Genomic DNA, 22320 nt, shown 5'->3' with positions numbered 1-22320 from the left:
AGATAAAAAGCCGATAAAATGTGAGTCTGACTCGCGCACCGAGGTTTCCGCACAACTTGCCATCTGGTTATTATCAGACCTGAATGCAAATCATCAATAACCACCTAGACAAATCAAACAAGTCCAAATACGGGGGTCGTGCGTTATTTTAATATCGAGTTCCTATAATATGACCACCTGGTCATCATCACACGCTGAATACCAACCACCTAGCGCTCATCAAGACAAATCAAAGAAGCCCAAACTCGAGGGGTTTACGGCATTTTAATGTCGAGTTCCTATCCTATAACCACCTGCGAAAATTTTGCGACTAACTTAATGCGTTCATTAACCACAAAACACCACTTCGTATTAATATTTATTTAGATTATTCAATGAAGAAAGCAACCATGTTGTTTACGTTCCCACCAAAAAGCCCGGTACCATAGACCAACACGAGTCTCCGCGGGTACCTATCTAATGAGGGACGGAAGTACGTTCTACCTTCCAATATCATGGATAACAGACATATTCATCTTTCACCTTTGTTTTTGGGTACATATGATGACCCTTTACACATAGGCATAATTACATCTTCCACCCATTATTATTCTAATCAATATAAAAAAGCAATAAAGCAATAAATCTAAATATCAAGCAACAATTATTTTTATACAGGGTGTTAGTGACATCGTAACGAATACTCAGGGAGATGATTCAGACCATGATTCTGAGTTAAAATCAAGTGTTTTTTTTTTAATTATTTTCAATTCTATACTTTTGCGATGGAAAATTCCACTTGATATTAACTCAGAATAATCAGCTGAATCATCTTCCTCAGTATTCGTTACGATGTCACTTACACCCCACAAAAGTACATACGGTAGCCATACAAGTAGGTATGGGTGTTAGTGACACCAGAACGAGGGGGATGGTTCAGACCATGATTCTGAGTTGATATCAAGTGGAATTTTAGTCTGAATATTCCTGAAAATTTTTGTGTTTTTTTTTAAATTATTTTCAATTCCATACTTTTGCGACGGAAAATTCCACTTGATATCATCTCAGAATCATGGCCTCAATCACCCCTCAAAGTTTTCGTTACGATGTCACTAACACCCTGTATATGCTTCTGCTATTATATTGTATTTTGGAATAATTATGTACCCGAGTAATGAGCAAATAGGTCACGTTTAAACATGCCATGTACTTAGTTAAGAGACTTTTTGTAATTATTTCTTTTTATTTTGTTGCAATAAAGTGTATTTGTATTGTATTGTATTGTTTAAACTGAACAACGCCATCTATATTGTTGTTGGTGAACGTAGCCTGGAAAGTCTCTCATTGAAGTATCTAAGATAAAAAATGGCGGCTATATATCAGTGTCAGGCTATACCACCTGCCCCCGCATGTTTAATAAGTTCTACGAAATTCGGATTGTTTTTGGTAAATTCAATTATACTAATACTCAATAATTCTACTCAATCAATTAAAAGTTAGCTTGAGCCTTTTGCAGAATTACGAGATATCCTTTATATTAGAATCATTTTACGAAGTATATACCTACCTAAGTTCTAAATATAAGTAGGTAGGTACTACATATTAAACGGCCTCCATGGTCCAGTGGTTTGAGCGTTCGGCTCACGAACCGGAGGTCCCGGGTTCAAATCACGGTGGGGACATATCACAAAAATCACTTTGTGATCCCTAATTTGGTTAGGACATTACAGGCTGATCATCTGATTGCTCGAAAGTAAGATGATCCGTGGTTCGGAAGGCACGTTAAGCCGTTGGTCCCGGTTACTACTTACTGATGCAAGTTAGTAGTCGTTACATGAGCCATGTCAGGGGCCTTTGGCGGTTTGCATAAATGAATTTTCGATGGTATGTGACCTAACCTGTATTGGGCTGGTATTCCCTTTGCGGGTTGGAAGGTGAAATCTTCAGGTTAGATAAGCGGACCTTATAAAGACGGGATAATGCTAGGGAGATAAATTGGTCAATGAGTTTGTAAAGAGAACCTTACATGGTACCTTTAAATAAATGTATCTCTATTATGTTACGTCATTTTACGTTAACGTTTTGAGAGCTAAGTGTATTTTAACTGTAAATATACTAATTACCTAATAAAGTCTTAAAGGTATTGCGTTATGTTTAATATCAACTTTTTATGCAAACTGAACAACATTTTTTTATATTTTATTTTATATCTTAAAGCATTCTCATTTCAGCGAATACGGAACAATCTCTGGATAACAGAGAGATAATTTTGTTTCCTAAATCTCTTGAAAACTTTTTCTCTTAAAACGTAGACGGTGTCCTTTTGCAGGATTACTCCCTCCCTCCGCGAATGAAAGGCAAGGAGGCGTATCACAATCTCGGTGGCACTCCAAAGAGGCCAGAGGCTCATTGCGGCGTGGGCGACGAAGCGTCTAAAGCGCTCTCAAGTGCTGCTCCCATTCACTACGCAACAATAACGTCTATTAGTACAGCGACACAAGCGCTAATGATGCGGACGCATTCCTTTTTTAAAATACATTTTTTTAGCTGCCAGCTTTCAATGAAGCACGTTGAAAAGATTTTTGGTATTGTACATTTTTTATTTAATGAACAATACAGTGTGCTTTGCTTTCACTAAGTTGTCCGCAACGTGCTTCCGTTCAAAATAAAACATTATGTAATTTTTTATCGATGAATGAAGAATTGGGTGTTAGTGAGATCGTAACGAATACTAAGGGGGATGATTCAGGCCATGATTCTGAGTTAATATCACGTGGAATTTTTCGTCGCAAAATTCATGACATTTTTGTAGTTTTTTTTTTATTATTTTTTTTCAATTGTATACTTTTGAGATGGAAAATTCCACTTGCAATGATCTCAGAATAATGAGCAGCTAATCATCCCTCCCTTGAGGAGCTCGGTGGCGCAGCGGTAAACGCGCTCGGTCTGCGGCAACTTTCGCAAAGGCCGGTCATAGGATGGGTGACCACAAAAAAAAAATCATCTCGAGCTCCTCCGTGCTTCGGAAGGCACGTTAAGCCGTTGGTCCCGGCTGCATTAGCAGTCGTTAATAACCATCAATCCGCACTGGGCCCGCGTGGTGGTTTAAGGCCCGATCTCCCTATTCATCCATAGAGAAGGCCCGTGCCCCAGCAGTGGGGACGTTAATAGGCCGATGATGGTGATGTACCTGGGCGTAATAATAAGGATTATCATTTATACCCAAAAACAAAGATAAAAGATGCATAATATGTCTGTTATCAATGCGATTAGAAGGTTAGACGAAGGCAACTCTGTACTCAACTCTGTCTGTATTTTGGGGGACATAGCCTGTAGTAGTCCCTTATTATTTTCAAATAATCTGATTTAATTAAACTTCCGCCTGGCTGATTTGCGTCTTGTACACAATTTCAATGCTTGTTTGATTTTTATAAGGAACATCATAGATACCTACAACCTGTTGTAACTCTAATCATACTAGGTATATAGAGAGATAAGTACATAACTATTTGATATTTCAATTCTGTACCTAATAGGTTATTTATTTATTATTTTATTTATTTATTTATTATTATTAAGCCTTAAGTATAACATTAGTTTAAATGCAATGTCCTGCAAAATTGCATAAGCAATTTGTCTACAGGATCACAATCTCGCTCACTTGGTTAAATTACAATAATTATGAATTAAAAAATAGGTAAGTACGTGCTAAATTAAATCTAATAAATATTTTTTTAACTTATTTTCAAACATTTTTGGCTCATTTTTAATGTTCTCAGAGGTTTATGCAATTCGTGAACAAATGTAAGCTCAATGAAAAATTTTTTTATTCTATTATTTTATAGAGGGTTTTTTCTATACAGAAATATACCATCCTCATAGTTCTTACAATATTATAGGTTTAACCTACGTTTCTCCGCTACTATAAATAACTTATAAAGTGCCTTAGCGTCGTCCGAAGTAGGGGAGGCCAAGACACTCTTACATATACCAACCTCGCAGTTGTCCGTTGTCAGTCCTTTTGCCGAAATGTACATTATAGGTATACAAAACAATCCGCCACATAGTTGCTCCAGCCTTTTGTAAATACCAACTGTCAGACGTCCGACAGCAGAGCCCTAAAAAAGAAACCACAGCGCTGCCTTGAATTCCATTTTAATATTTTCGTTTTCATTTCTGCTTCCACATTCTTGGTTTATTAACACGGAGCGTGGAAAACTGGTGGAATAATAAAAGGTAAACAAAGGAACACTTCACAGTGGAAATGCAAGCGAGTCATCGCGGCGAGAGCAAATTCTCTCGAGGAGTGTTTACATCCGCGCCAGTGATTAAGTCACTTGATTCGCGTTGTGGGTACTTGTAGATTTAATCAAGCGTGGAATGGCATCTCCTTTACTATTCTATTTGTGCTAGCTGCGAGTATGTTTGATGTAGTATTCGTTCTATCATGTAAGTACACGAATGACAGACCTAACGCAGTTTTCTTTATAGTTTGTATGAAAATACTGTCCTGTCATGTCATCAACAAAAGCGGTCTAACGTTGTACTCATCGTTACTTAATTCATAAATAATATTCTAAAGTAAGTCGATTGACTTTTGATCATCTTAGACTGGTTTCTATTTCTATATTAGCATTCTATAATTTATCTTTGACCCAGTCAAATACCCTATTGTAACTACATTACTTATTAGTTGACAGCTATTTATAACAGTACAAAGGTACACCTTACCGTACCTAGTTCTAACGATTTCACTCAGTCTCCGGCAACTTTAGCCTCTTGGGTTTTATAAGGACAATCGGTCCTTCGACTTTATTATTAACTGCAAAAAACATACGGCTTAAATAAAAAAAAACTATATATAATGTAAACGATCCTTCCAGCAAACAATGTCAGGTGAAACACGCAACGCGGCGGTTTCTTTACAAACAAATCTCAAAGAGCGGACTGAAGCGACATTTTGCCCTTGGTTGCACACAATACGCGTGCACTATCCTTATATATATCTTGTCTCTTGATAATTTTATCTACTATATTTTATTAAATAACAGCTTCCATTATCTGGTTAGAGCGTTGAGCTCACGATCTGAGTCGATTCCCGATGGGGATATTGTTTACATCACTTCGGAAAGCACGATAAGTCGTTCCCGGTCCCGGCTATTAGCATTAAAACATCTCTACCAACCCACATAGGAGCAGCGTCGTGGATTATACTCCTTACCGCTGTTGGTTGAGGGGAGGCCGTGCCCAGCGTCAGTGGGACGTATATTAGCTGTTTATGTATATATAGGGTGTTAGTGACATCTTAACGAAAACTTTGAGGGATGATTCAGATCGTGATTCTGAGTTGATATCAAGTGGATTTTTCCGTCGCAGTTGTCGCAAAAGTATGGAACTGAATCCGACAAGAAATTTCACTGTCTGAATCATCCCTCAAAGTTTTCGTTACGGTGTCACTAATACCCACGTGTACCTAGTTGTACGGGGTGTAAGTAAGTATCCTCTCAGACGACGCTCTGAGTCTGATGTTCGCGCCCAACTGGGCGCCCTCAGGCCTGTTGTCTTAAATTTTGTAACGTGTCAGAGCCCTCAGCGCTCCCCATTTGTCCGGCCACGTAGTGAATTCCATTTGCGGCCAATCTACAACCACGTCAAAAAAATCCTACATGAGAGCTGCAGCAATCGCATAATTTAATTCACTCACTGGGTATAATCTGGATATTCATTCTCAAGGTCCACTAAGCTAAAATTTGTTTACTTTCTTGGTAGTAGGACGCTTCACAAACAACTACGAGGTCGCCCCTTGTACTTGTTGGTTTGCACACAAATATACACTCCCTTTTGGGCTATCAGTATTACCGGCTATAACACACATAACGGCCTCCGTGGTCCAGTGGTTGAGAGTTGGACTCACGATCCGGAGGTCCCGGGTTCGAATCCCGGTGGGGACATATCACAAAAATCTCTTTGTGATCCTTAGTTTGGTTAGGACATTACAGGCTGATCACTTGATTGTCCGAAAGTAAGATGATCCGTGCTTCGGAAGGCACGTTAAGCCGTTGGTCCCGGTTACTATTTACTGATGTAAGTGAGTAATCGTTACATGAGCCAAGTCAGGGGCCTTTGACGGCTCAATCATAACCCTGACACCAGGGTTGATGTGGCTGGTATTCCACCTCACGACCCACACGAGAGAAGAAGGCTATAAATACTTTTGCAAGTTCAGTATTCTTAAAGCTTACAAAAAAAGTACCTATACTTCTTGTAGTTTGTGGAGGACTGTATTTTTTTGTTGTTACGGCATTAGGATAGGTTGGTAGTGTTGATGAATTGGCCTATTTAGACTAGATTTTAGGGTTGTTTTGTTAAAGCCATTTTATAGTGCCATATATTTTTATATTGCTTTTTTATTTTCCCTTCTTTTATTCTCATGAGGGTTGTATTGAGGTCAGTGAACGACCTCATCAACCCTGGTGCCAGGGCTAGGTACAGGCAGGTAGGTAGGGTCGACCTGCCAAAGGCCCCTGACATAGCTCATTATAATGACTAAAATACTTAAGTAAATACTAGCCAAGTAATGTAGTAGTCATTGTAGTAGAAGTAGGTTGCCTGGATTGCTTCTTAAGCAATAAGGCCGCCTTTGGTACCACTAATATATGTTTATTTTCTTTTATGAATAGTAAAACTTTTCAACGTGCCCTCCGAAGCACGGATTATTTTACTTTCTGACAGTCGGGTGATCATTTGTCCTAAAGATCTTCCCAGATAGTAAGTGATAGTGATATAAAAACTATTTTCTATATAAATATTAATAATGTCGTGATATAAATATTAATAATTTATTTAATAAACAATTTCAATATCAAAGCCTCGCAATATAATTTTGAGCAACCTATATCACCATACCACACTAATTCTTATGCTGTTTATGTTCGCATTCGTCTGCCGTACGATACTCGTATTTAGTTGCAAATGCTCAGTAAGTAACGGAGCACGGAAGAGCAAATACCCCTTCTAGTGGGTGACTAACAAGGTTCGGTTAGCTGGTAAACAGTACATTACTCAGACACTGGATTACGTAATGAGATCGCATGAACTACTAAGTTGGTAGTCTTGTGTGCATAGTTGTGAGTGGCTCCACACTATCTGTTTTCGTAGAAATTATAACTGTAAGTACCAAATTATTTTCCTTAAGAAATAGATAAGTATCGTAAGGAACTATAGATGCTTATTTTAGTTTTTATTCATGTAGTAGACAGAAAAAAAACAGATCATTCACGAGATTAACCCAATGATATTTTCAACAATTTAAATAAAGAAAACAGAAATTATAACGAACAAAATCTTTTTGGACAATAAATAACGGCCACTATTCAATAAAAAATATTTCGCAATGCCGTATAATTTTATTTTTAAATTTTACTTTTAATTTGATAAAGGTGTTCGCCAATATTTTTTCAAACAAAACAGCCAGTTTACTTTTGAAAACAAAATATTAAAAGAGAATGTTATTACGGAAGACATTATTTATTTAAATTAAACAGCAAAGAAAATGTGCTGAAGACTAAGCAGTATGGTCTTACGATCTTAGCCTGTTTCTTAAATGGGCAAAAGGAAAAAAATAATAAAGAGAAGGTTTGAAAAATAATTATTATGTTCCAATGAAATCTCTTTTGAGTGAGAACCTAAATTATTTCTGACCGTAGAGCAACACGGACCTACTTGTTTGTGATACATTGTGATGTACTTATTTTATGAACTTTTCTTGACTTGTGTTTTTATTTGAACCTAGATGCTTTCATCTAGATATGCCTACCTATAGGATATTAAATATGATGAAAGTAGGTAAATGAAGACTCGGACAAACTATTTAGTAATTTTACAAACAATTTGCTTCGCTTTATTATCGAGTGAATAAGAAAATAAACAATATATTTTCACATACAGACTCAAAGATTAATAATTAACGTGATCGTATTTAATTATTGAAAGAGTGTAATGTATTTACATAAAAGCTTATTATATTTAATACTGGTAACGAAATAATTATGAAGAAGGTATAAAGTAGGTAAAAATCTTACGGCTAGACTAAAGTAAGCCCCAGAGGGGGTGAGGTAAACCTAGTTCGGCGCCCGATGCAAATTGGTGCGGGGCGGAAAGTTACCGGTCTATACTTAGCATAAATTGTTCCTTATTCTCTGCTAACGTAGAAACAACCTTCCTTTTCTTACGTTCACATCTTTTTTTATTATTATTTTCTTAAAATTACGCTGCTACTATTATTCGACTTGTAAAAAGCTAATTTGTTCATTATATTATTTTTTAGGAAGCTAAAAAATAATATAATCAATATATTATCTGACAAAGAGAATAATAAATACTACGGCCTCCTTTGTTCAGTTTTTGAGCTCTGGGCTCGCGATCCGGAGGTCTTGAGTTCGCACTTCGCACCCCGACGGAGGCATTATCCCTTCCTGTCAGTCTACGGTCACCTTTTTGTAACGGCCTTTGTCAACCACCCGTCGGCACTCCTAGCCAAGTGTCCGGCCCATTTCCTTTATTAACGGATCACATCACTAATTTAAGAGTCACGCTCTTGTTGGGAAGAATAGGCCAGTGGTTTCCCTCTAGCCTGCTGCCCCGCAGTACTCTGTCTGACGCGAGTAGGATGGCGCCCAGAGCAGTCTATTTGAAAGCCGTACTAGGACTCCTATCCTCCGCCTCTGAAAAGTACAGTTACTGCTGCCCTCCCTTGGGTTCCAGGTTATGGTCCCTGTGACTTGCCCCTTCCGTCCTGTCTATATTTACAAATATGAATACAAAAAGAATATTCAATAAGAAATTATCTGATAGATCATGTAAAAACAGAAACGTGTTATATAAATTCATACGATAGTCATCCCTAGTAATGACTACCCGCGCTATTGGCATCGTAACGAGGGGATCTTGAATATCCTATACCATCGACCTTTGTTGCAATACGCTGGATAAGTAGACGGCTAATATTTTTGTGCTTACTTGATCCCAGTATTTTTACGCTGTACAGTCATGAGCAATATAATGTACCCACTTTAGGGCTCTGTCGCACTAACATAATATATTTGACATTTAGTAAGACTTACAGTTCAATTTGTCAAAAAAGTTAATGTGACATGGTACCAAAGTGTATATACATAATATATTATTATTAATGCTCGTGACCGTACGTCAACAGTAAATAAGCGAACCCTGAAGCGAAGCGAAGCTGTAAACGGAGATGATGATGATGACGTCAATGGTAAACAGCTCAAAAATAAATAAAAAAACAAAAAATAGAAAGATTAACTAAACATCTTTAATTATAATATATACGTCTGATATAAATGGGTATATGTATGTATGTATTTATATTTATATATTTCTATTTTATTTTTATTTATTTATTTTACTTTTATATGTTTTTTTTTTATTTATAGTATTTATTATTTTATACTAGATGTTGCACTGTCCCGCACCAAATTGTAATAATGTTTCCTATCCACTGGTTGCCTGGAAGAAATTGCTGCTTAGCAATAAGGCCGCCAGATTGTACTGTATCTATCATCATCTGTGTGAATTTGTTTTGTATGTTGTGTGCAATAAAGTATATTTGATTTGATTTGATCTTTAATAATTTAACAGTTCATTTAATATTTAGAGAGGTTGGGGTGAGGTGTGGTGAACTAAGTACCTATAGTTCATCGTACGATGGATGTACCTCTGACTGCCTCAATTGGAATATACGCGTGAGCTTCCGTTATTATGTGTTTAATAGTTGTACGATTCGCAAGGACATACATACATCATATGACATATATACGGCTATTTCCCGGGGTAAGTGAAACTATGGAATTTCTACCTACGTCCGTTACTTCCTCCACATATTCACCAATCGTTTCAGAGTAGACCGTTTTAAACAGTTTTTTTAGGAATTCACTTATTTGGGGTAAGAGGAAATAAAAAGAAAAATAAATATTCGACATACTTATTGTTTTAACATATTAACACAAAATAATACAATTATGAATGTATGCCGAAACGGTTTCACGGACTATGACGCTGATTTTCAGTTGGAACCGGTAAGGTAATCAGGTAACACATTAAACCAAAAATGGACACGAACAATGGACAATGGTAGGATAGTCTCTAATTAAAAAAATATTTAGTTTTAGGTGTTTGAAATCGATATAGTTTTATAGCTGTGAAATGATACGGGTAGCCAATCCAGCGCATTGTATTGAAGTCAGTTCCAACAACGAAGCCAGTTCTGCCGGAACAGGATATGAGGGAATAGGGACGATATGATTTTTATCTGGTTCCCTTATTGGAGATTATTGGGAGAGATTCTGAGCTCCCATTGCTAATGTAGCATTTGATGGATCTTAGTTTGAATCAAATCTTCTGAGAATGTTTATTAGGTCCTCTTTAGGGCTTCATATTAGGTAGGTTCTCATACATACATAACAAAAACAGTCTATTTACGTCCCACTGCTGGGCACAGGCCTCCCCTCAGTCAACCGAAGGGGGTATGGAGCGGCTCCATTGCGGGTTGGTGGAGGTGTTTTTACGGCTAATAGCCGAGACCAACTGTTTAACGTGCCCTCCGAAGCACGGAATCATCTTACTTTTTCGGACATTCGGGTGATTCGACCCTGCAATGTCCTCACCAAACACAGGACAGTCTCACAAAATGATTTCAACAATGTAATCATCCGGAATCGAACCTGGAACCTCTAGATCGTGAGCCTAACGCTCTAACCACTAGACCACTAGATACTCATTGAGGAAAATTGTTAGGTACTTACTGAGAAATACTATTTACTCTGTGAGTGTTTTGAAAATTAAACACTTAATCCAGATCAATTCGATTTCATTTCATGAAACTTTTGAAATAAATCTCTTGCTTTTAAATCCTATGCTACGTGATGGATTTTTAATAATGTTCTCTCAGAAAAGGGCTTAGGATAAGAATCAAATGAAAATTAGGTAAGGTAAGGTTAGCCATAAAATAATCTGCCTTATTATGCTTTATTATCCATATTTTAGAGGTTACAAATTCTGGCGTTATAATATGTAAAACTATTTTCTAAATAAATTTCATTTTATTATAAGAATCCTCAACTTACAATGTATTAACGTTTAAAATAGAAATTGTACCTAAGTATGTTCATCAGTTTCTGTAAATTCGCTAACATATCAAATTTTCAAAATTGAATCTAGCAAAAGCCGGCTTCGAAGCATCTTTTTGATATTTCATATCTGTACACTGATGTGCTTTGACTTTGTAAAAGGAATCGAAAAGGCAACGCGACGTAAGCAGTAAATGTTTGATACTTAAAGTTCACAGTGGCGTTGGAGGTAATGTATTTTGTACTAGAGACGTCAACTCTTTTTTTGGGAAAATTATTTTGAGCTCGTCATAACTAGGTACACATACCAGCGCATAAGCTTTATAAAGTACTATTTAGTGCTTATATTGCTTTAAGAAAAATCTGTATGTTTGGAAATTCAACCTTAAACAGCAGTCTATTTGCAGACTCTAAACCACTGAATTCGATTTAAGAGGTTGAGGATCATAGATAGTAGAGTTATCTCACGGTTTCCAGGATTTGTGCCGGTTGATGACAATAGGGTCGCCCCCTATTACATGGGACTTGAACAGCTGGCGAGGAGTGGATAGGTACATACTCACTAACCCCACAACCCGTACCTATACCATATACACATGATGCTGTCTTATGTATCTTCTAAATATACTTATAAAAGGAGGAACTGACTGACTGACATATCAACGCACAGCCTTAACTGCTAAACGTAGGCACTTGAAACTTGGAAGGGACGTAGCTTAGGTACCGTAGAGGTGCACTAAGAAATAAATTCCCGAAATTCCCACGGGAACGGGAATTAGCGGGAAAATCCTTTTGTATGAAAAATCGAAACCGCTTAAGTTAGACGCTTGAAATAATTTGGCATGCAGGTACCTTAGTAAACTTAAAGCTTAGTTGCAACAGGATATTGCAAAATTCCCACGGGAACGGGAGTTAGCAGGAAAAAGCATTTGTATGGAAAAATCTAAACCGCGCAAGATACGAGTAGATGTTTTCAATCTAGCATGCATGCATACCTTAGTAAATTTAAAGTTTAGTTATGGCTGTATTTTGAAAAATGGGAGTTAACGGGAGAAAAATGTTGTATCAAAAAAAAAATAAACTGCATACGTTAGATGCTTGAAATTTCTCCCACACACACAAAGATCTCTATTTTATAACACGAAGTCGCGGGCAAAAGCTAGTGCAAGGATACAGTCGTGAAAAACAGCTAGTTCCATAATAAATTAGGAATATGGATGTGATCAGAATGTGACGCAGAGGTTATGAATGCTGAAACAGTTGGTTGGTCACAGTTGCAACCGCATTGACATGCATGAATATTTTGATAGCAGTGTTACACAAACATCTATTCTGTCCTGAGAACAGACTGCTAGTTATTTTGTGCTTGACATATCATCTGCACACAATACACGTCTCAATGGATCAATGAGACTGTCGGAGACCGAGTTCATGTACTTACAGTTCGCAAATTGGTAGGTACCTAGGTACCTATACCTATAAAATACTTAGTTAATAATTATGAAGCAGATAGATACTACTCACTAACAAGGACTCAAATAATACCAAGTAAATTGAGGTCCTTTATGACAACCCGCTAATTTTTGACTATATTTTGTTTACTTACTATGATTTTGGTAGATAGGTACCTAAATAATTTGATTGTTTTGATCTTTGTGTACATAAACATCATCATCATCATCAGCCCATTAACGTCCCCACTGCTGGGGCACGGGCCTTCCCTATGGATGGATAGGGAGATCGGGCCTTAAACCACCACGCGGGCCCATGATGGTTATTAACGACTGCTAATGCAGCCGGGATCAACGGCTTAACATGCCTTCCGAAGCACGGAGGAGCTCGAGATGAAAACTTTTTTTTTGTGGTCACCCATCCTATGACCGGCCTTTGCGAAAGTTGCTTAACTTCAACAATCGCAGACCGAGCGCGTTTACCGCTGCGCCACCGAGCTCCAAGATTTGTGTACATAAACATATTGAGGAAAATCTATACCTAAGCCTGTGAAAACGCCATTATAATCTTGAAAAGTTGATACTTAGGTATTTGGCCGGTCCAATGGGGAGCGTTGAGGACTCTCATCCAGTATAAAAATGTAAGCCAACAGGTCTGAGGGTTCCCATTTGAGTATGAACCTCGACTCTGAGCGTCATCTGAGAGAATTATATACTTATTTGAAATAATAAATCGACCCTAATGTGTCGTTTTGTAGCGACAAACTCTGAATGAGGGAAATCGTCGACCATATGCCGTCGGGGTCGGAATCGGTGACCTGAAGTCTTTACTTCAGAGAAATGAAAGCTTTTGTAAACAATCTCAAGTGTTCACCTTCCAGCGTATTTATCTGACCCGTCCCAAAATTTCTAATTTTATACTTGTGACTTGGAAATAAGGCAGGGAATTCCGAAGTTGAGACAAGTTCTAACACAGGAAAGTTGTCTACTTATTCTGAACAGGAACAAGCCTGACATTCTTATCACAAACAAACTGCTAACACTTGTGGAAGTAACTTCTCGAAAATCATTGAAATCCGGGCTTAAATTTTCAAATTTGTGGACTCGTAATGTCGCAACTGGAGTTTTTAAAATACGTTTAAACTGCGTCATGAATTTCATGTTGTTGAGAGTTGACGTTCGCGGGACATAAATTGAAATGCCACAACGTGTTCGCGACGGAGGCGCATTTAAATTTCATCAAAGACGAGGTCCTGGTTCCGAAATTGTATTTTCTGCGCGAGAGAGCCGTGCTCGTATCATGAGACGTCCCTGTCGATTTGTCTCCCTCTTTTAACATGTCTTGTTCTATTTCTCCGGTTACCGATACTTTTCATGCATCGGTTGATATTCAATACCCTGTGAATAGGTATTATTGTCTCGGGAGCGCTTCCTTTACGCGGTCTGTACAGACATACGACAGTAAGACATACTTAGGTCTAAAATATAAACCATTATAATAATTTACGTAATACTGTAGACTGAAATCTATAAATAAGGGTGTGTCGAACTATTCCTACAAGGAGTACTTTAAAGACTTTATTTCATTTTCTCTAATTCATTTCCATTCTCTTTTGCGTGTAATGTATCAGAGATATAATTTAAAGGCACGTTGTACATCAACAAATTTTTAACACATTGTATATGTTACACCCATCTGTATTCTCTGTGCGTGATCGTTCGTGAACGAAAGGAATTTCAATGAAGGTTTTGTAGAATGTACAAAAATGGGCGCGAAATTCTCAGTCAAATATTACCGTGAAAACTAGAGACTTGGCTGTCGTCGAGTCTGTACATTCAATCGACAAAGGACGGGTTCAACTGTTCGGATAAAATTTTAGCTCTTTGTCGCAAAGAAATATAAATTCCCGACGGAGGACATCCTTATCGACACTTTATCCCGTAGATGCAGCACCAGATGCAATTTGCACCCTCAAATTGCTTTTGCCGCGCTTTGCCTGTATCTATTTCGGTCAATTTCCCGCACAAAAGTTTATGACATAGCTTGCGTTTAAAAAGTTTGGAAATAAATAGACTCACCAAAAAGTTTTATATTGCCGTGCCGAGAGTATCTTTACCCTTTTAAAATGAAATTAAAAATCGAAAATGAAATAGGTACCTCATTGTCAGTGTTAGCGACGCGCTCTTATAGTTTTATATTTTGTTTATAACATGTACCTATGTAGGATGTGATGTCAAAGTGGTGTGTCGGAAATCCTTTGTCTCCGCCTACCCCATATGGGAGGTAGGCGCGATCTTATAAATGTTTTATGAGATGATGGTAGCTAGAAATAAGTTATTTGTTGTGTGCCTTCTATATTCGCTAATTGTACGTAACCAGTCTGCGGCGAACCTCGAGCGATGCCTCACGCGCTACTGTGCATTGTACCTAACCTTTCTTTGTGTTCGGCCAATAAACGTTTTTGTGCATTAATACTCACGCGTTTTCTATGAACTGCACCCCAGACCCTTACAAGTGGTCCTTCGAGCCGGATCGTTGGTGTAATGTTCGTTACGCCACCAGGAAAAATGGTGCAAACTCGTAGTGCCGCGCGCGAGGAACAACGCCAGAAAAATACCGTCGAAACACAATGTGACACTAATATGGACGCGCGACCACCGCTTTCAGCTCCTACTGCTGGCCCGAGTACTAGACCTGGAATGGAAATTAATAAACCTAGTACGGTGCCCAGTAAAAGTGTTATAAAACCTGAAACCGTGAAGTCACGACCGCCAGGTTCCTACGTCAGCGACGACCGCGCCTCAAAAAGGTCCACGTCATCGTCCTATGCTGCACGTAAAAAACGACTGGAGCTCGAAGCTGAAATGGAAAAGGCTAGAATTAGGTTCGGACTTATTGACAAGCAACTGGAAGTCAATATCGCAGAACTCGAAGAAGAAGAAGATTACAGTCCACCTGAAGGAGAAGGTTATAAACAAAACGTCGAACAGTGGCTCGATGGAACCGAAGATAATCCTCTAGTACGCCTAGAACCGAAGGACACGAAGTCAGCCTACGACTATGGTACACCTATGGGCGAACTTTTCTGTCCGACAAACAGCCAGGCACCGCTGAAACTACTGGCACCTCATAAACCATCGGCACAGTTGCGGTTGCCGTCAGCGCAGCCAGTACAAGCAACGCGACCCGTGCTTATTGCACCGCCAGCGCCCTCGTCGCCGCCGGCCTCACCTGCACCGTCGGCTCCGCCGGCACCGTATGTTCCGCAGGCACCGCCAGCACCTCAGGACCCCCATGGCGATGGGACACTACATATGTTAGCTAGTGCATTAAAGGACTTAGCCGCTGCGACTTCGAATCAACGAGTCGACAGACGTCTGCAAGTTCACTGCAAAAGAAAACCTATGGCGCTTACGTAAATGCTTACGTGGAGCGGCTAAAGAAACAGTAGCATCCTTACTCATAAGCGCTACGTCACCGGAGAAAATTATGTCGACGTTAGAACTAAGATTTGGTAATCCAGATTGCATCTTATCACGCTTACTACAAGATATAAGCAAACTTCAACCGATGTCGCACGAGTATCAAAAGGATATTGTGTCGTTTTCCATTAAAATACAAAATTATATGGAAGCAGTGCGCGCCCTCGGACGGGAGGAGTACCTGCGAGGTATGAGTATCGTATCTACTATTTTGTCCAAGCTACCTACTGTGCTTATATCAAAATGGTCAGACTACAGTTACCCACTGATTGCTGATGGCACGATGTCTCGTTTAGAAATTATGTCTAATTTCTTAACTGAAGAAGCCGTGAAGATCTCCTCGACATCAAACGTTTACGTAACTAGTACTCGTAGTGAAATTTATCGTCAAAAACCAAGCGACGCGCATTCCAAGTCACACACAGTGTTAGTACAGAGCGAAGAAAATGATGCAAAATGTCTATTCTGCCGCATAGCAAAACACAAGTTAACAGAGTGTAAACAGTTCAAGAAATCACTACGCAAGGTCAGGTGGCAATTTGTCAAACGCAATGGCATATGTTATAAATGCCTACTTTCACGTCATCAGCGAGAAACCTGTCCGGCGCCGACGTGTGATAAGGAGAACTGCGGCAAACCGCATCACCAGTTACTTCATTATACGTTCCCGAACAACAGCGATCGCAGCAATCACCAACCGGAATCTATACGTATACCTAACGCAGAGACAGTGACACACATAAACACAAGTGAAAAGTTAAAAGTGTTGTTAAAGGTTGTACCTATATGTATTCATGGTCCTAACGGTATAGTGTATAGCACCGCATTGCTAGACGACGGGTCTACGGTGTCGTTGATAACCGCGGCGCTAGCGGAGCGCGCAGGCCTGCGCGGCCGGCAAGAGACATTGCGCGTGAACGGCGCGTGGACTGATAACGAACTGGTGTGCAAAACTACAGTTGTGTCTGTTAAACTTAATGGTACGGACAATAAGGTGCATAATATAAGAGTGCGTAGTGTTAATGAGTTAAATTTACCGGAACAAAATCTGTCAATTGTAAATTGTAATAACTATGACTACTTAATGGATATAAAAGATAAATTATGTACTTCAAACTTGAAACCTGAAATGCTAATTGGTCAGGACAATTATCATTTACTGTTACCGTTAAAAATTAAAGTAGGTAAATTGAATGAGCCGTCCGCTACACTCACTCCTCTAGGCTGGTGTGTTCATGGTTGTGTGCGCATGCGCACGCCGTATGACTCAACAAACAAGCGCGCGTGCTGCCCGTCCCGACCCGCCTGCACTACCCTGTTCGTCTCGGAGCGCGAAGCTGATTACGTCACGAGGGACGACGTTTTGCTACGGGAAATTCACGAGGAGGTAAGACGCTCATTTACATTAGATTCTATAGGAATAACAAATACACCCCGTGAAAATGGAGACGACGTTCGTGCTATTGCCCAGCTGGAGCGAACGTCGGTACTTATTGACGGTCGTTGGTATGTCGGTTTGCCATGGAGGAACGACGACTGCAAAATGCCAGACGCCTGTCCTAATGCGCTTAAAAGGTTACAGGGTATCGAGAAGAAAATGTGTAAGGATGCGAATTTTGCTTTAAGGTACGAAGAACGCGTGCGCCACCTGTTAGATAATGACTTTGCCGAAGAACTTCAGGATGCGGAGGTCACACCAAAAACGTGGTACTTGCCACACTTTGGTGTTGATAACCCCAATAAGAAAAAATTACGACTTGTCTTCGACGCGGCTGATAAAATTAACGGTATGTGTTTAAATGACTACTTACTCACGGGACCCGATCTGTTGTCATCCCTGTTCGGCATTATGCTACGCTTTCGAGAAAATATAATAGCAGTCACAGGTGATATCAAGGACATGTTCCTTAGGATCAAAATCCAACCGGAAGATCGGCACGCTTTACGTTTCCTGTGGAGAAGCGACCCTACCCAAGATGTCAAAACGTATGTAATGACATCTCTAATCTTCGGTGCCAACTGCTCACCCTTTATCGCCCAATTCATTAAGAACAAGAATGCTCAGCGGTATGAGTCACGCTTGCCGGCCGCCGTCCACGCTATACGTCACTCTCACTATATGGATGATTATATAGACAGCCTGCCGAGCGAGGAGGCTGCTATCGAAATGGTAAGGAATGTAAGTCAAATACACAAAGACGGTGGATTTGAAATTCGCAATTGGACAAGTAACAGTCTTGCTGTTATAGACAGCGTGCCAAAAGAGACTTTAGGGACTGCTGCCGTAAGGTTTAAAATCGATCAGCAGTACGAAGGTGAGCGAACACTTGGGTTGAACTGGTATCCCGGTGACGACACGTTAGGGTTCGATGTGTCTCTGAAACGCATTCCAGAGAACATTATTCGTGGCAGGGAGCGGCCGACGAAGCGCCTTATGCTACGGGTAATTATGTCTGTATTTGATATTTTAGGATTTCTAACGCCTTTTACGATTCAAGGTCGGATTATCCTACAGGATACTTGGCGATTAAATATCGGGTGGGATGATTATATTCCCGATGATATTTACATTAAATGGTGCAAATGGATTGACCTACTTAAGGTCATAGAACGGATGCGCATTCCTAGATGCCATCAAATGTCAACGCGTGCGAGCGAGACAACTACAGCGTCAGCATGTGCAAGCCAGAGAGGAACGGAAAATGAACCGGTCACCGCGGCGCTTTCTCCTCCCACACCCGCGCTTCCTGCGCCTACGCCGCCTGCTACAAACGGCTACGCCACCGTAACGGCGTCTACTAGTGCTACGCCAGGGACAGGTTATTATGATTATAATAACCTTCAATTGCACGTGTTTTGCGACGCTTCAACAAAGGCGATGTGTGCAGTGGCGTATTGGCGCTGGACAAATAATGGACAGATATATGTTTCCTTTATATGTAGTAAATGCCGTGTTATGCCAGTCAAAGCTTTGACTGTTCCCAAAGCAGAACTTCAAGCGGCTTTGATAGCTGCAAGGTTGGCGCATGCAGTAACAACAGAACATAGGTTGACTCCCAAGCGGCGCGTCTTGTGGTGTGATTCTACTACAGTTATTCATTGGATACGGAACAATACTCGCACGTACAAAACGTTCGAAGCGAACCGATTAGGCGAAATAGACGACCTAACGCGAGTACATGAATGGAAGTATGTTCCTACAAAATTAAATGTTGCTGATTTAGGTACGCGGGAAGACTTTGACCATAGTTTGTTCAAAAATGAGTGGTTTACCGGTCCGAATTTCTTACACAATGACGAATGTTCATGGCCAGAGGATGTGATTCAGCCGCCACTGAGCGAGGTAAGCTCGGATTGCGTGGCAGTAGCTTGTGACACAGTTGCTGCTGACCTACCTATTCCTGATCCACATCGATTTTCTTCCTGGCTGCGGCTAGTGAGAAGCACGGCCGTCATGCTGACATTCATCGACAAATGTAAGAAACTACCTATCGACTTCGGTTGCGTAACTATGGTTCGAGCTGAGTGTTTACTACTTAAGTTCGCGCAAGCCGACTCATTTGTTGAAGATATAACTGCCTTGAAGAATAACAAACCTATATCCCGCAATAGCAAATTGCTTACCTTATCGCCTTATTTAGACGAAAACGGCTTGCTTCGTGTGAGCGGCCGCATCAGCGCTGCTTCAGACATAACCGTGGACATGAAGAGACCTATCATCCTCGATGGCAGACACGCCATAGCGAGGCTGATTATTAGGCACTACCACGTCAAGGCAGCTCATGGTAATCAAGAGGCTGTAGTGAATGAGGTGAGACAGCGATATTGGATAACTAGGTTGCGACCTACAGTGAAGTTTGTGGTATCGCGATGCATGTTTTGTCGTATACGAAAGTGTACACCTCAAGTGCCTCGAATGGGCGACTTACCTAAGGCTCGTGTGGCTCATCACCATCGACCTTTTACGTTCTGCGGATTGGATCTGTTTGGTCCTATGGACGTCACAGTGGGCAGGCGCACTGAAAAAAGATATGGAGTTTTATTCACCTGTCTCACGGTTCGCGCCATCCATATAGAAATTGTACCTACGCTTACATCTGACTCGCTGATTATGGCTCTGCGTCGTATGGCGGCGAGAAGAGGCTGGCCAGGTCATTTGTATTCAGATAATGGTACTAACCTCAGAGGCGCTGACAAGGAGCTACAGAAATCTATACAGGAACTGGATACGGATGCCCTGAAAAATGAAGGTATGAACACAGGAGTAGAATGGTATTTCATTCCCCCTGCAAGTCCCCATTGGGGGGGAGCTTGGGAACGACTCATTAGGAGCGTGAAAACTTCACTTAAAGTCGTTCTTAACCAACGCGCTCCACGGGAAGAAATCTTGGTTACTTTATTGTTGGAAGTCGAGAACATTGTTAACAGCCGACCGTTGATGCATGTTTCGGTTGAGCCAGGCAGTGTCGAGTCTCTAACTCCGAACCATTTTCTGCTTGGCACGTCGTCAAATCTGCCAATTATTGGTCAGTTCGATAATTCTGACCTTTACTTACGGAAAAATTGGCGCAAAGCGCAACGACTCGCCGATATGTATTGGCAGAGATGGGTGAAAGAAATTTTACCTGACTTACTGCCGAGAAGAAAATGGCAAGCGGAACACAGACCTTTACAAATTGGTGATTTCGTAATGGTCGTCGACCCTGACTCTCCTAGAAACTTATGGCCGAAGGGCATAATTACCCAAGTGTTTCCAGGCAAGGATGGTCGAGTCAGGTTAGTGGCAGTAAAGACTCGCACCGGAACGTGGCGGCGATCAGCGGCACGCGTCGCACCTATCTCTTTGGTTGAGGAGTGCTGACCCAGCACTGGGGGGGAGAATGTTAGCGACGCGCTCTTATAGTTTTATATTTTGTTTATAACATGTACCTATGTAGGATGTGATGTCAAAGTGGTGTGTCGGAAATCCTTTGTCTCCGCCTACCCCATATGGGAGGTAGGCGCGATCTTATAAATGTTTTATGAGATGATGGTAGCTAGAAATAAGTTATTTGTTGTGTGCCTTCTATATTCGCTAATTGTACGTAACCAGTCTGCGGCGAACCTCGAGCGATGCCTCACGCGCTACTGTGCATTGTACCTAACCTTTCTTTGTGTTCGGCCAATAAACGTTTTTGTGCATTAATACTCACGCGTTTTCTATGAACTGCACCCCAGACCCTTACAGTCAGCATCTCCCTAGCATTATCCCGTTTTAACTGGGTCGCTTATCTAACCTAAAGTTTAGACAGGTCCGGTATTTTTTATGCGACTGCCTGACTGACTTTCCAATCCGTGAAACGCAGCCTAGTACAAGGTTAGGTTAGGTTAGGTTAGACACATAAATCTCCGAAATCCATGCCATTTTGATTATATTTAAAACTACAACAAGGTGTTATGAAAATACACTAAATACCGTGTAAATATTTGTGAAAAACTTTATAACGCATCTTTACATATTTTCAATAATAATAGATGTTTATTTTCCCTTTATATTAGGAGTTATATGCCTCCAAAATAATGACATTCCGTTATGAAATCCCGCTCTATCCTTTTCCTTGTGACATGTTATTTTACCCGTCGTTAGGTTTCCGGTCACCCTTTCCGGGTGATTTTTTTATAGGTATAAACCCGTCGTAGTTAACTTCAACAGTTATAACAAAAATATGCTACTAAGGTATCTATCTAGTTAGTTTTAGTACAATGCTTCCATTTTTCTTAATTTCCTTCACCAATCACCGCAGTTCCGATAATAAACGAATGCTAATTTCCATGTTCACCGAATATTCGATTTATCGCGTATCAGAATTTAAATTCAGAACTAACAATTTAAATGTTGTTTTCATTTCAGAGAAATAATAAATAATTCGATGTTGTTTTGTTCACGCAATAAAATAAGTACCTACTTACTTCCCTTCCGTATTCAAATTTTGATAACATGATAAATGTAATAATAATTGGTGAACATAGAATTTTGCATTGGTTTGTATTCAGAAATGCGATAGTTCCAAAAATTCGAAGCTCTATAAACAGGTAAGTAAGTATATTGAAGTCTAATAACTAATATTGTAATATACTTACTTAATAAAATATATATTATTATTTAAGCAAGGAACGAAAAATTATATTAAGTATTTATAATATATTCAGTGATATTGTATTCTTATTTTTAATATTAAAGATTTTACAAACATCAACTTTGTAAACCCTAATGGGCTGGG

General features: G+C 39.9%; 1 protein-coding gene across 1 annotated transcript in view; it reads left to right on the top strand.

Moving 5' to 3' along the window:
* LOC126367459 (uncharacterized) overlaps window positions 1–22320 on the top strand; it is a 117465-nt gene that overhangs the window by 83357 nt on the left and 11788 nt on the right. The window lies entirely within an intron of this gene.

The sequence above is a fragment of the Pectinophora gossypiella genome, chromosome 6 (assembly GCF_024362695.1).
Source record: "Pectinophora gossypiella chromosome 6, ilPecGoss1.1, whole genome shotgun sequence".
NCBI lineage: Eukaryota > Metazoa > Arthropoda > Insecta > Lepidoptera > Gelechiidae > Pectinophora > Pectinophora gossypiella.
Note: the sequence above shows the minus strand (reverse complement) of the source record. Positions and strands in the feature narration are given on the sequence as shown.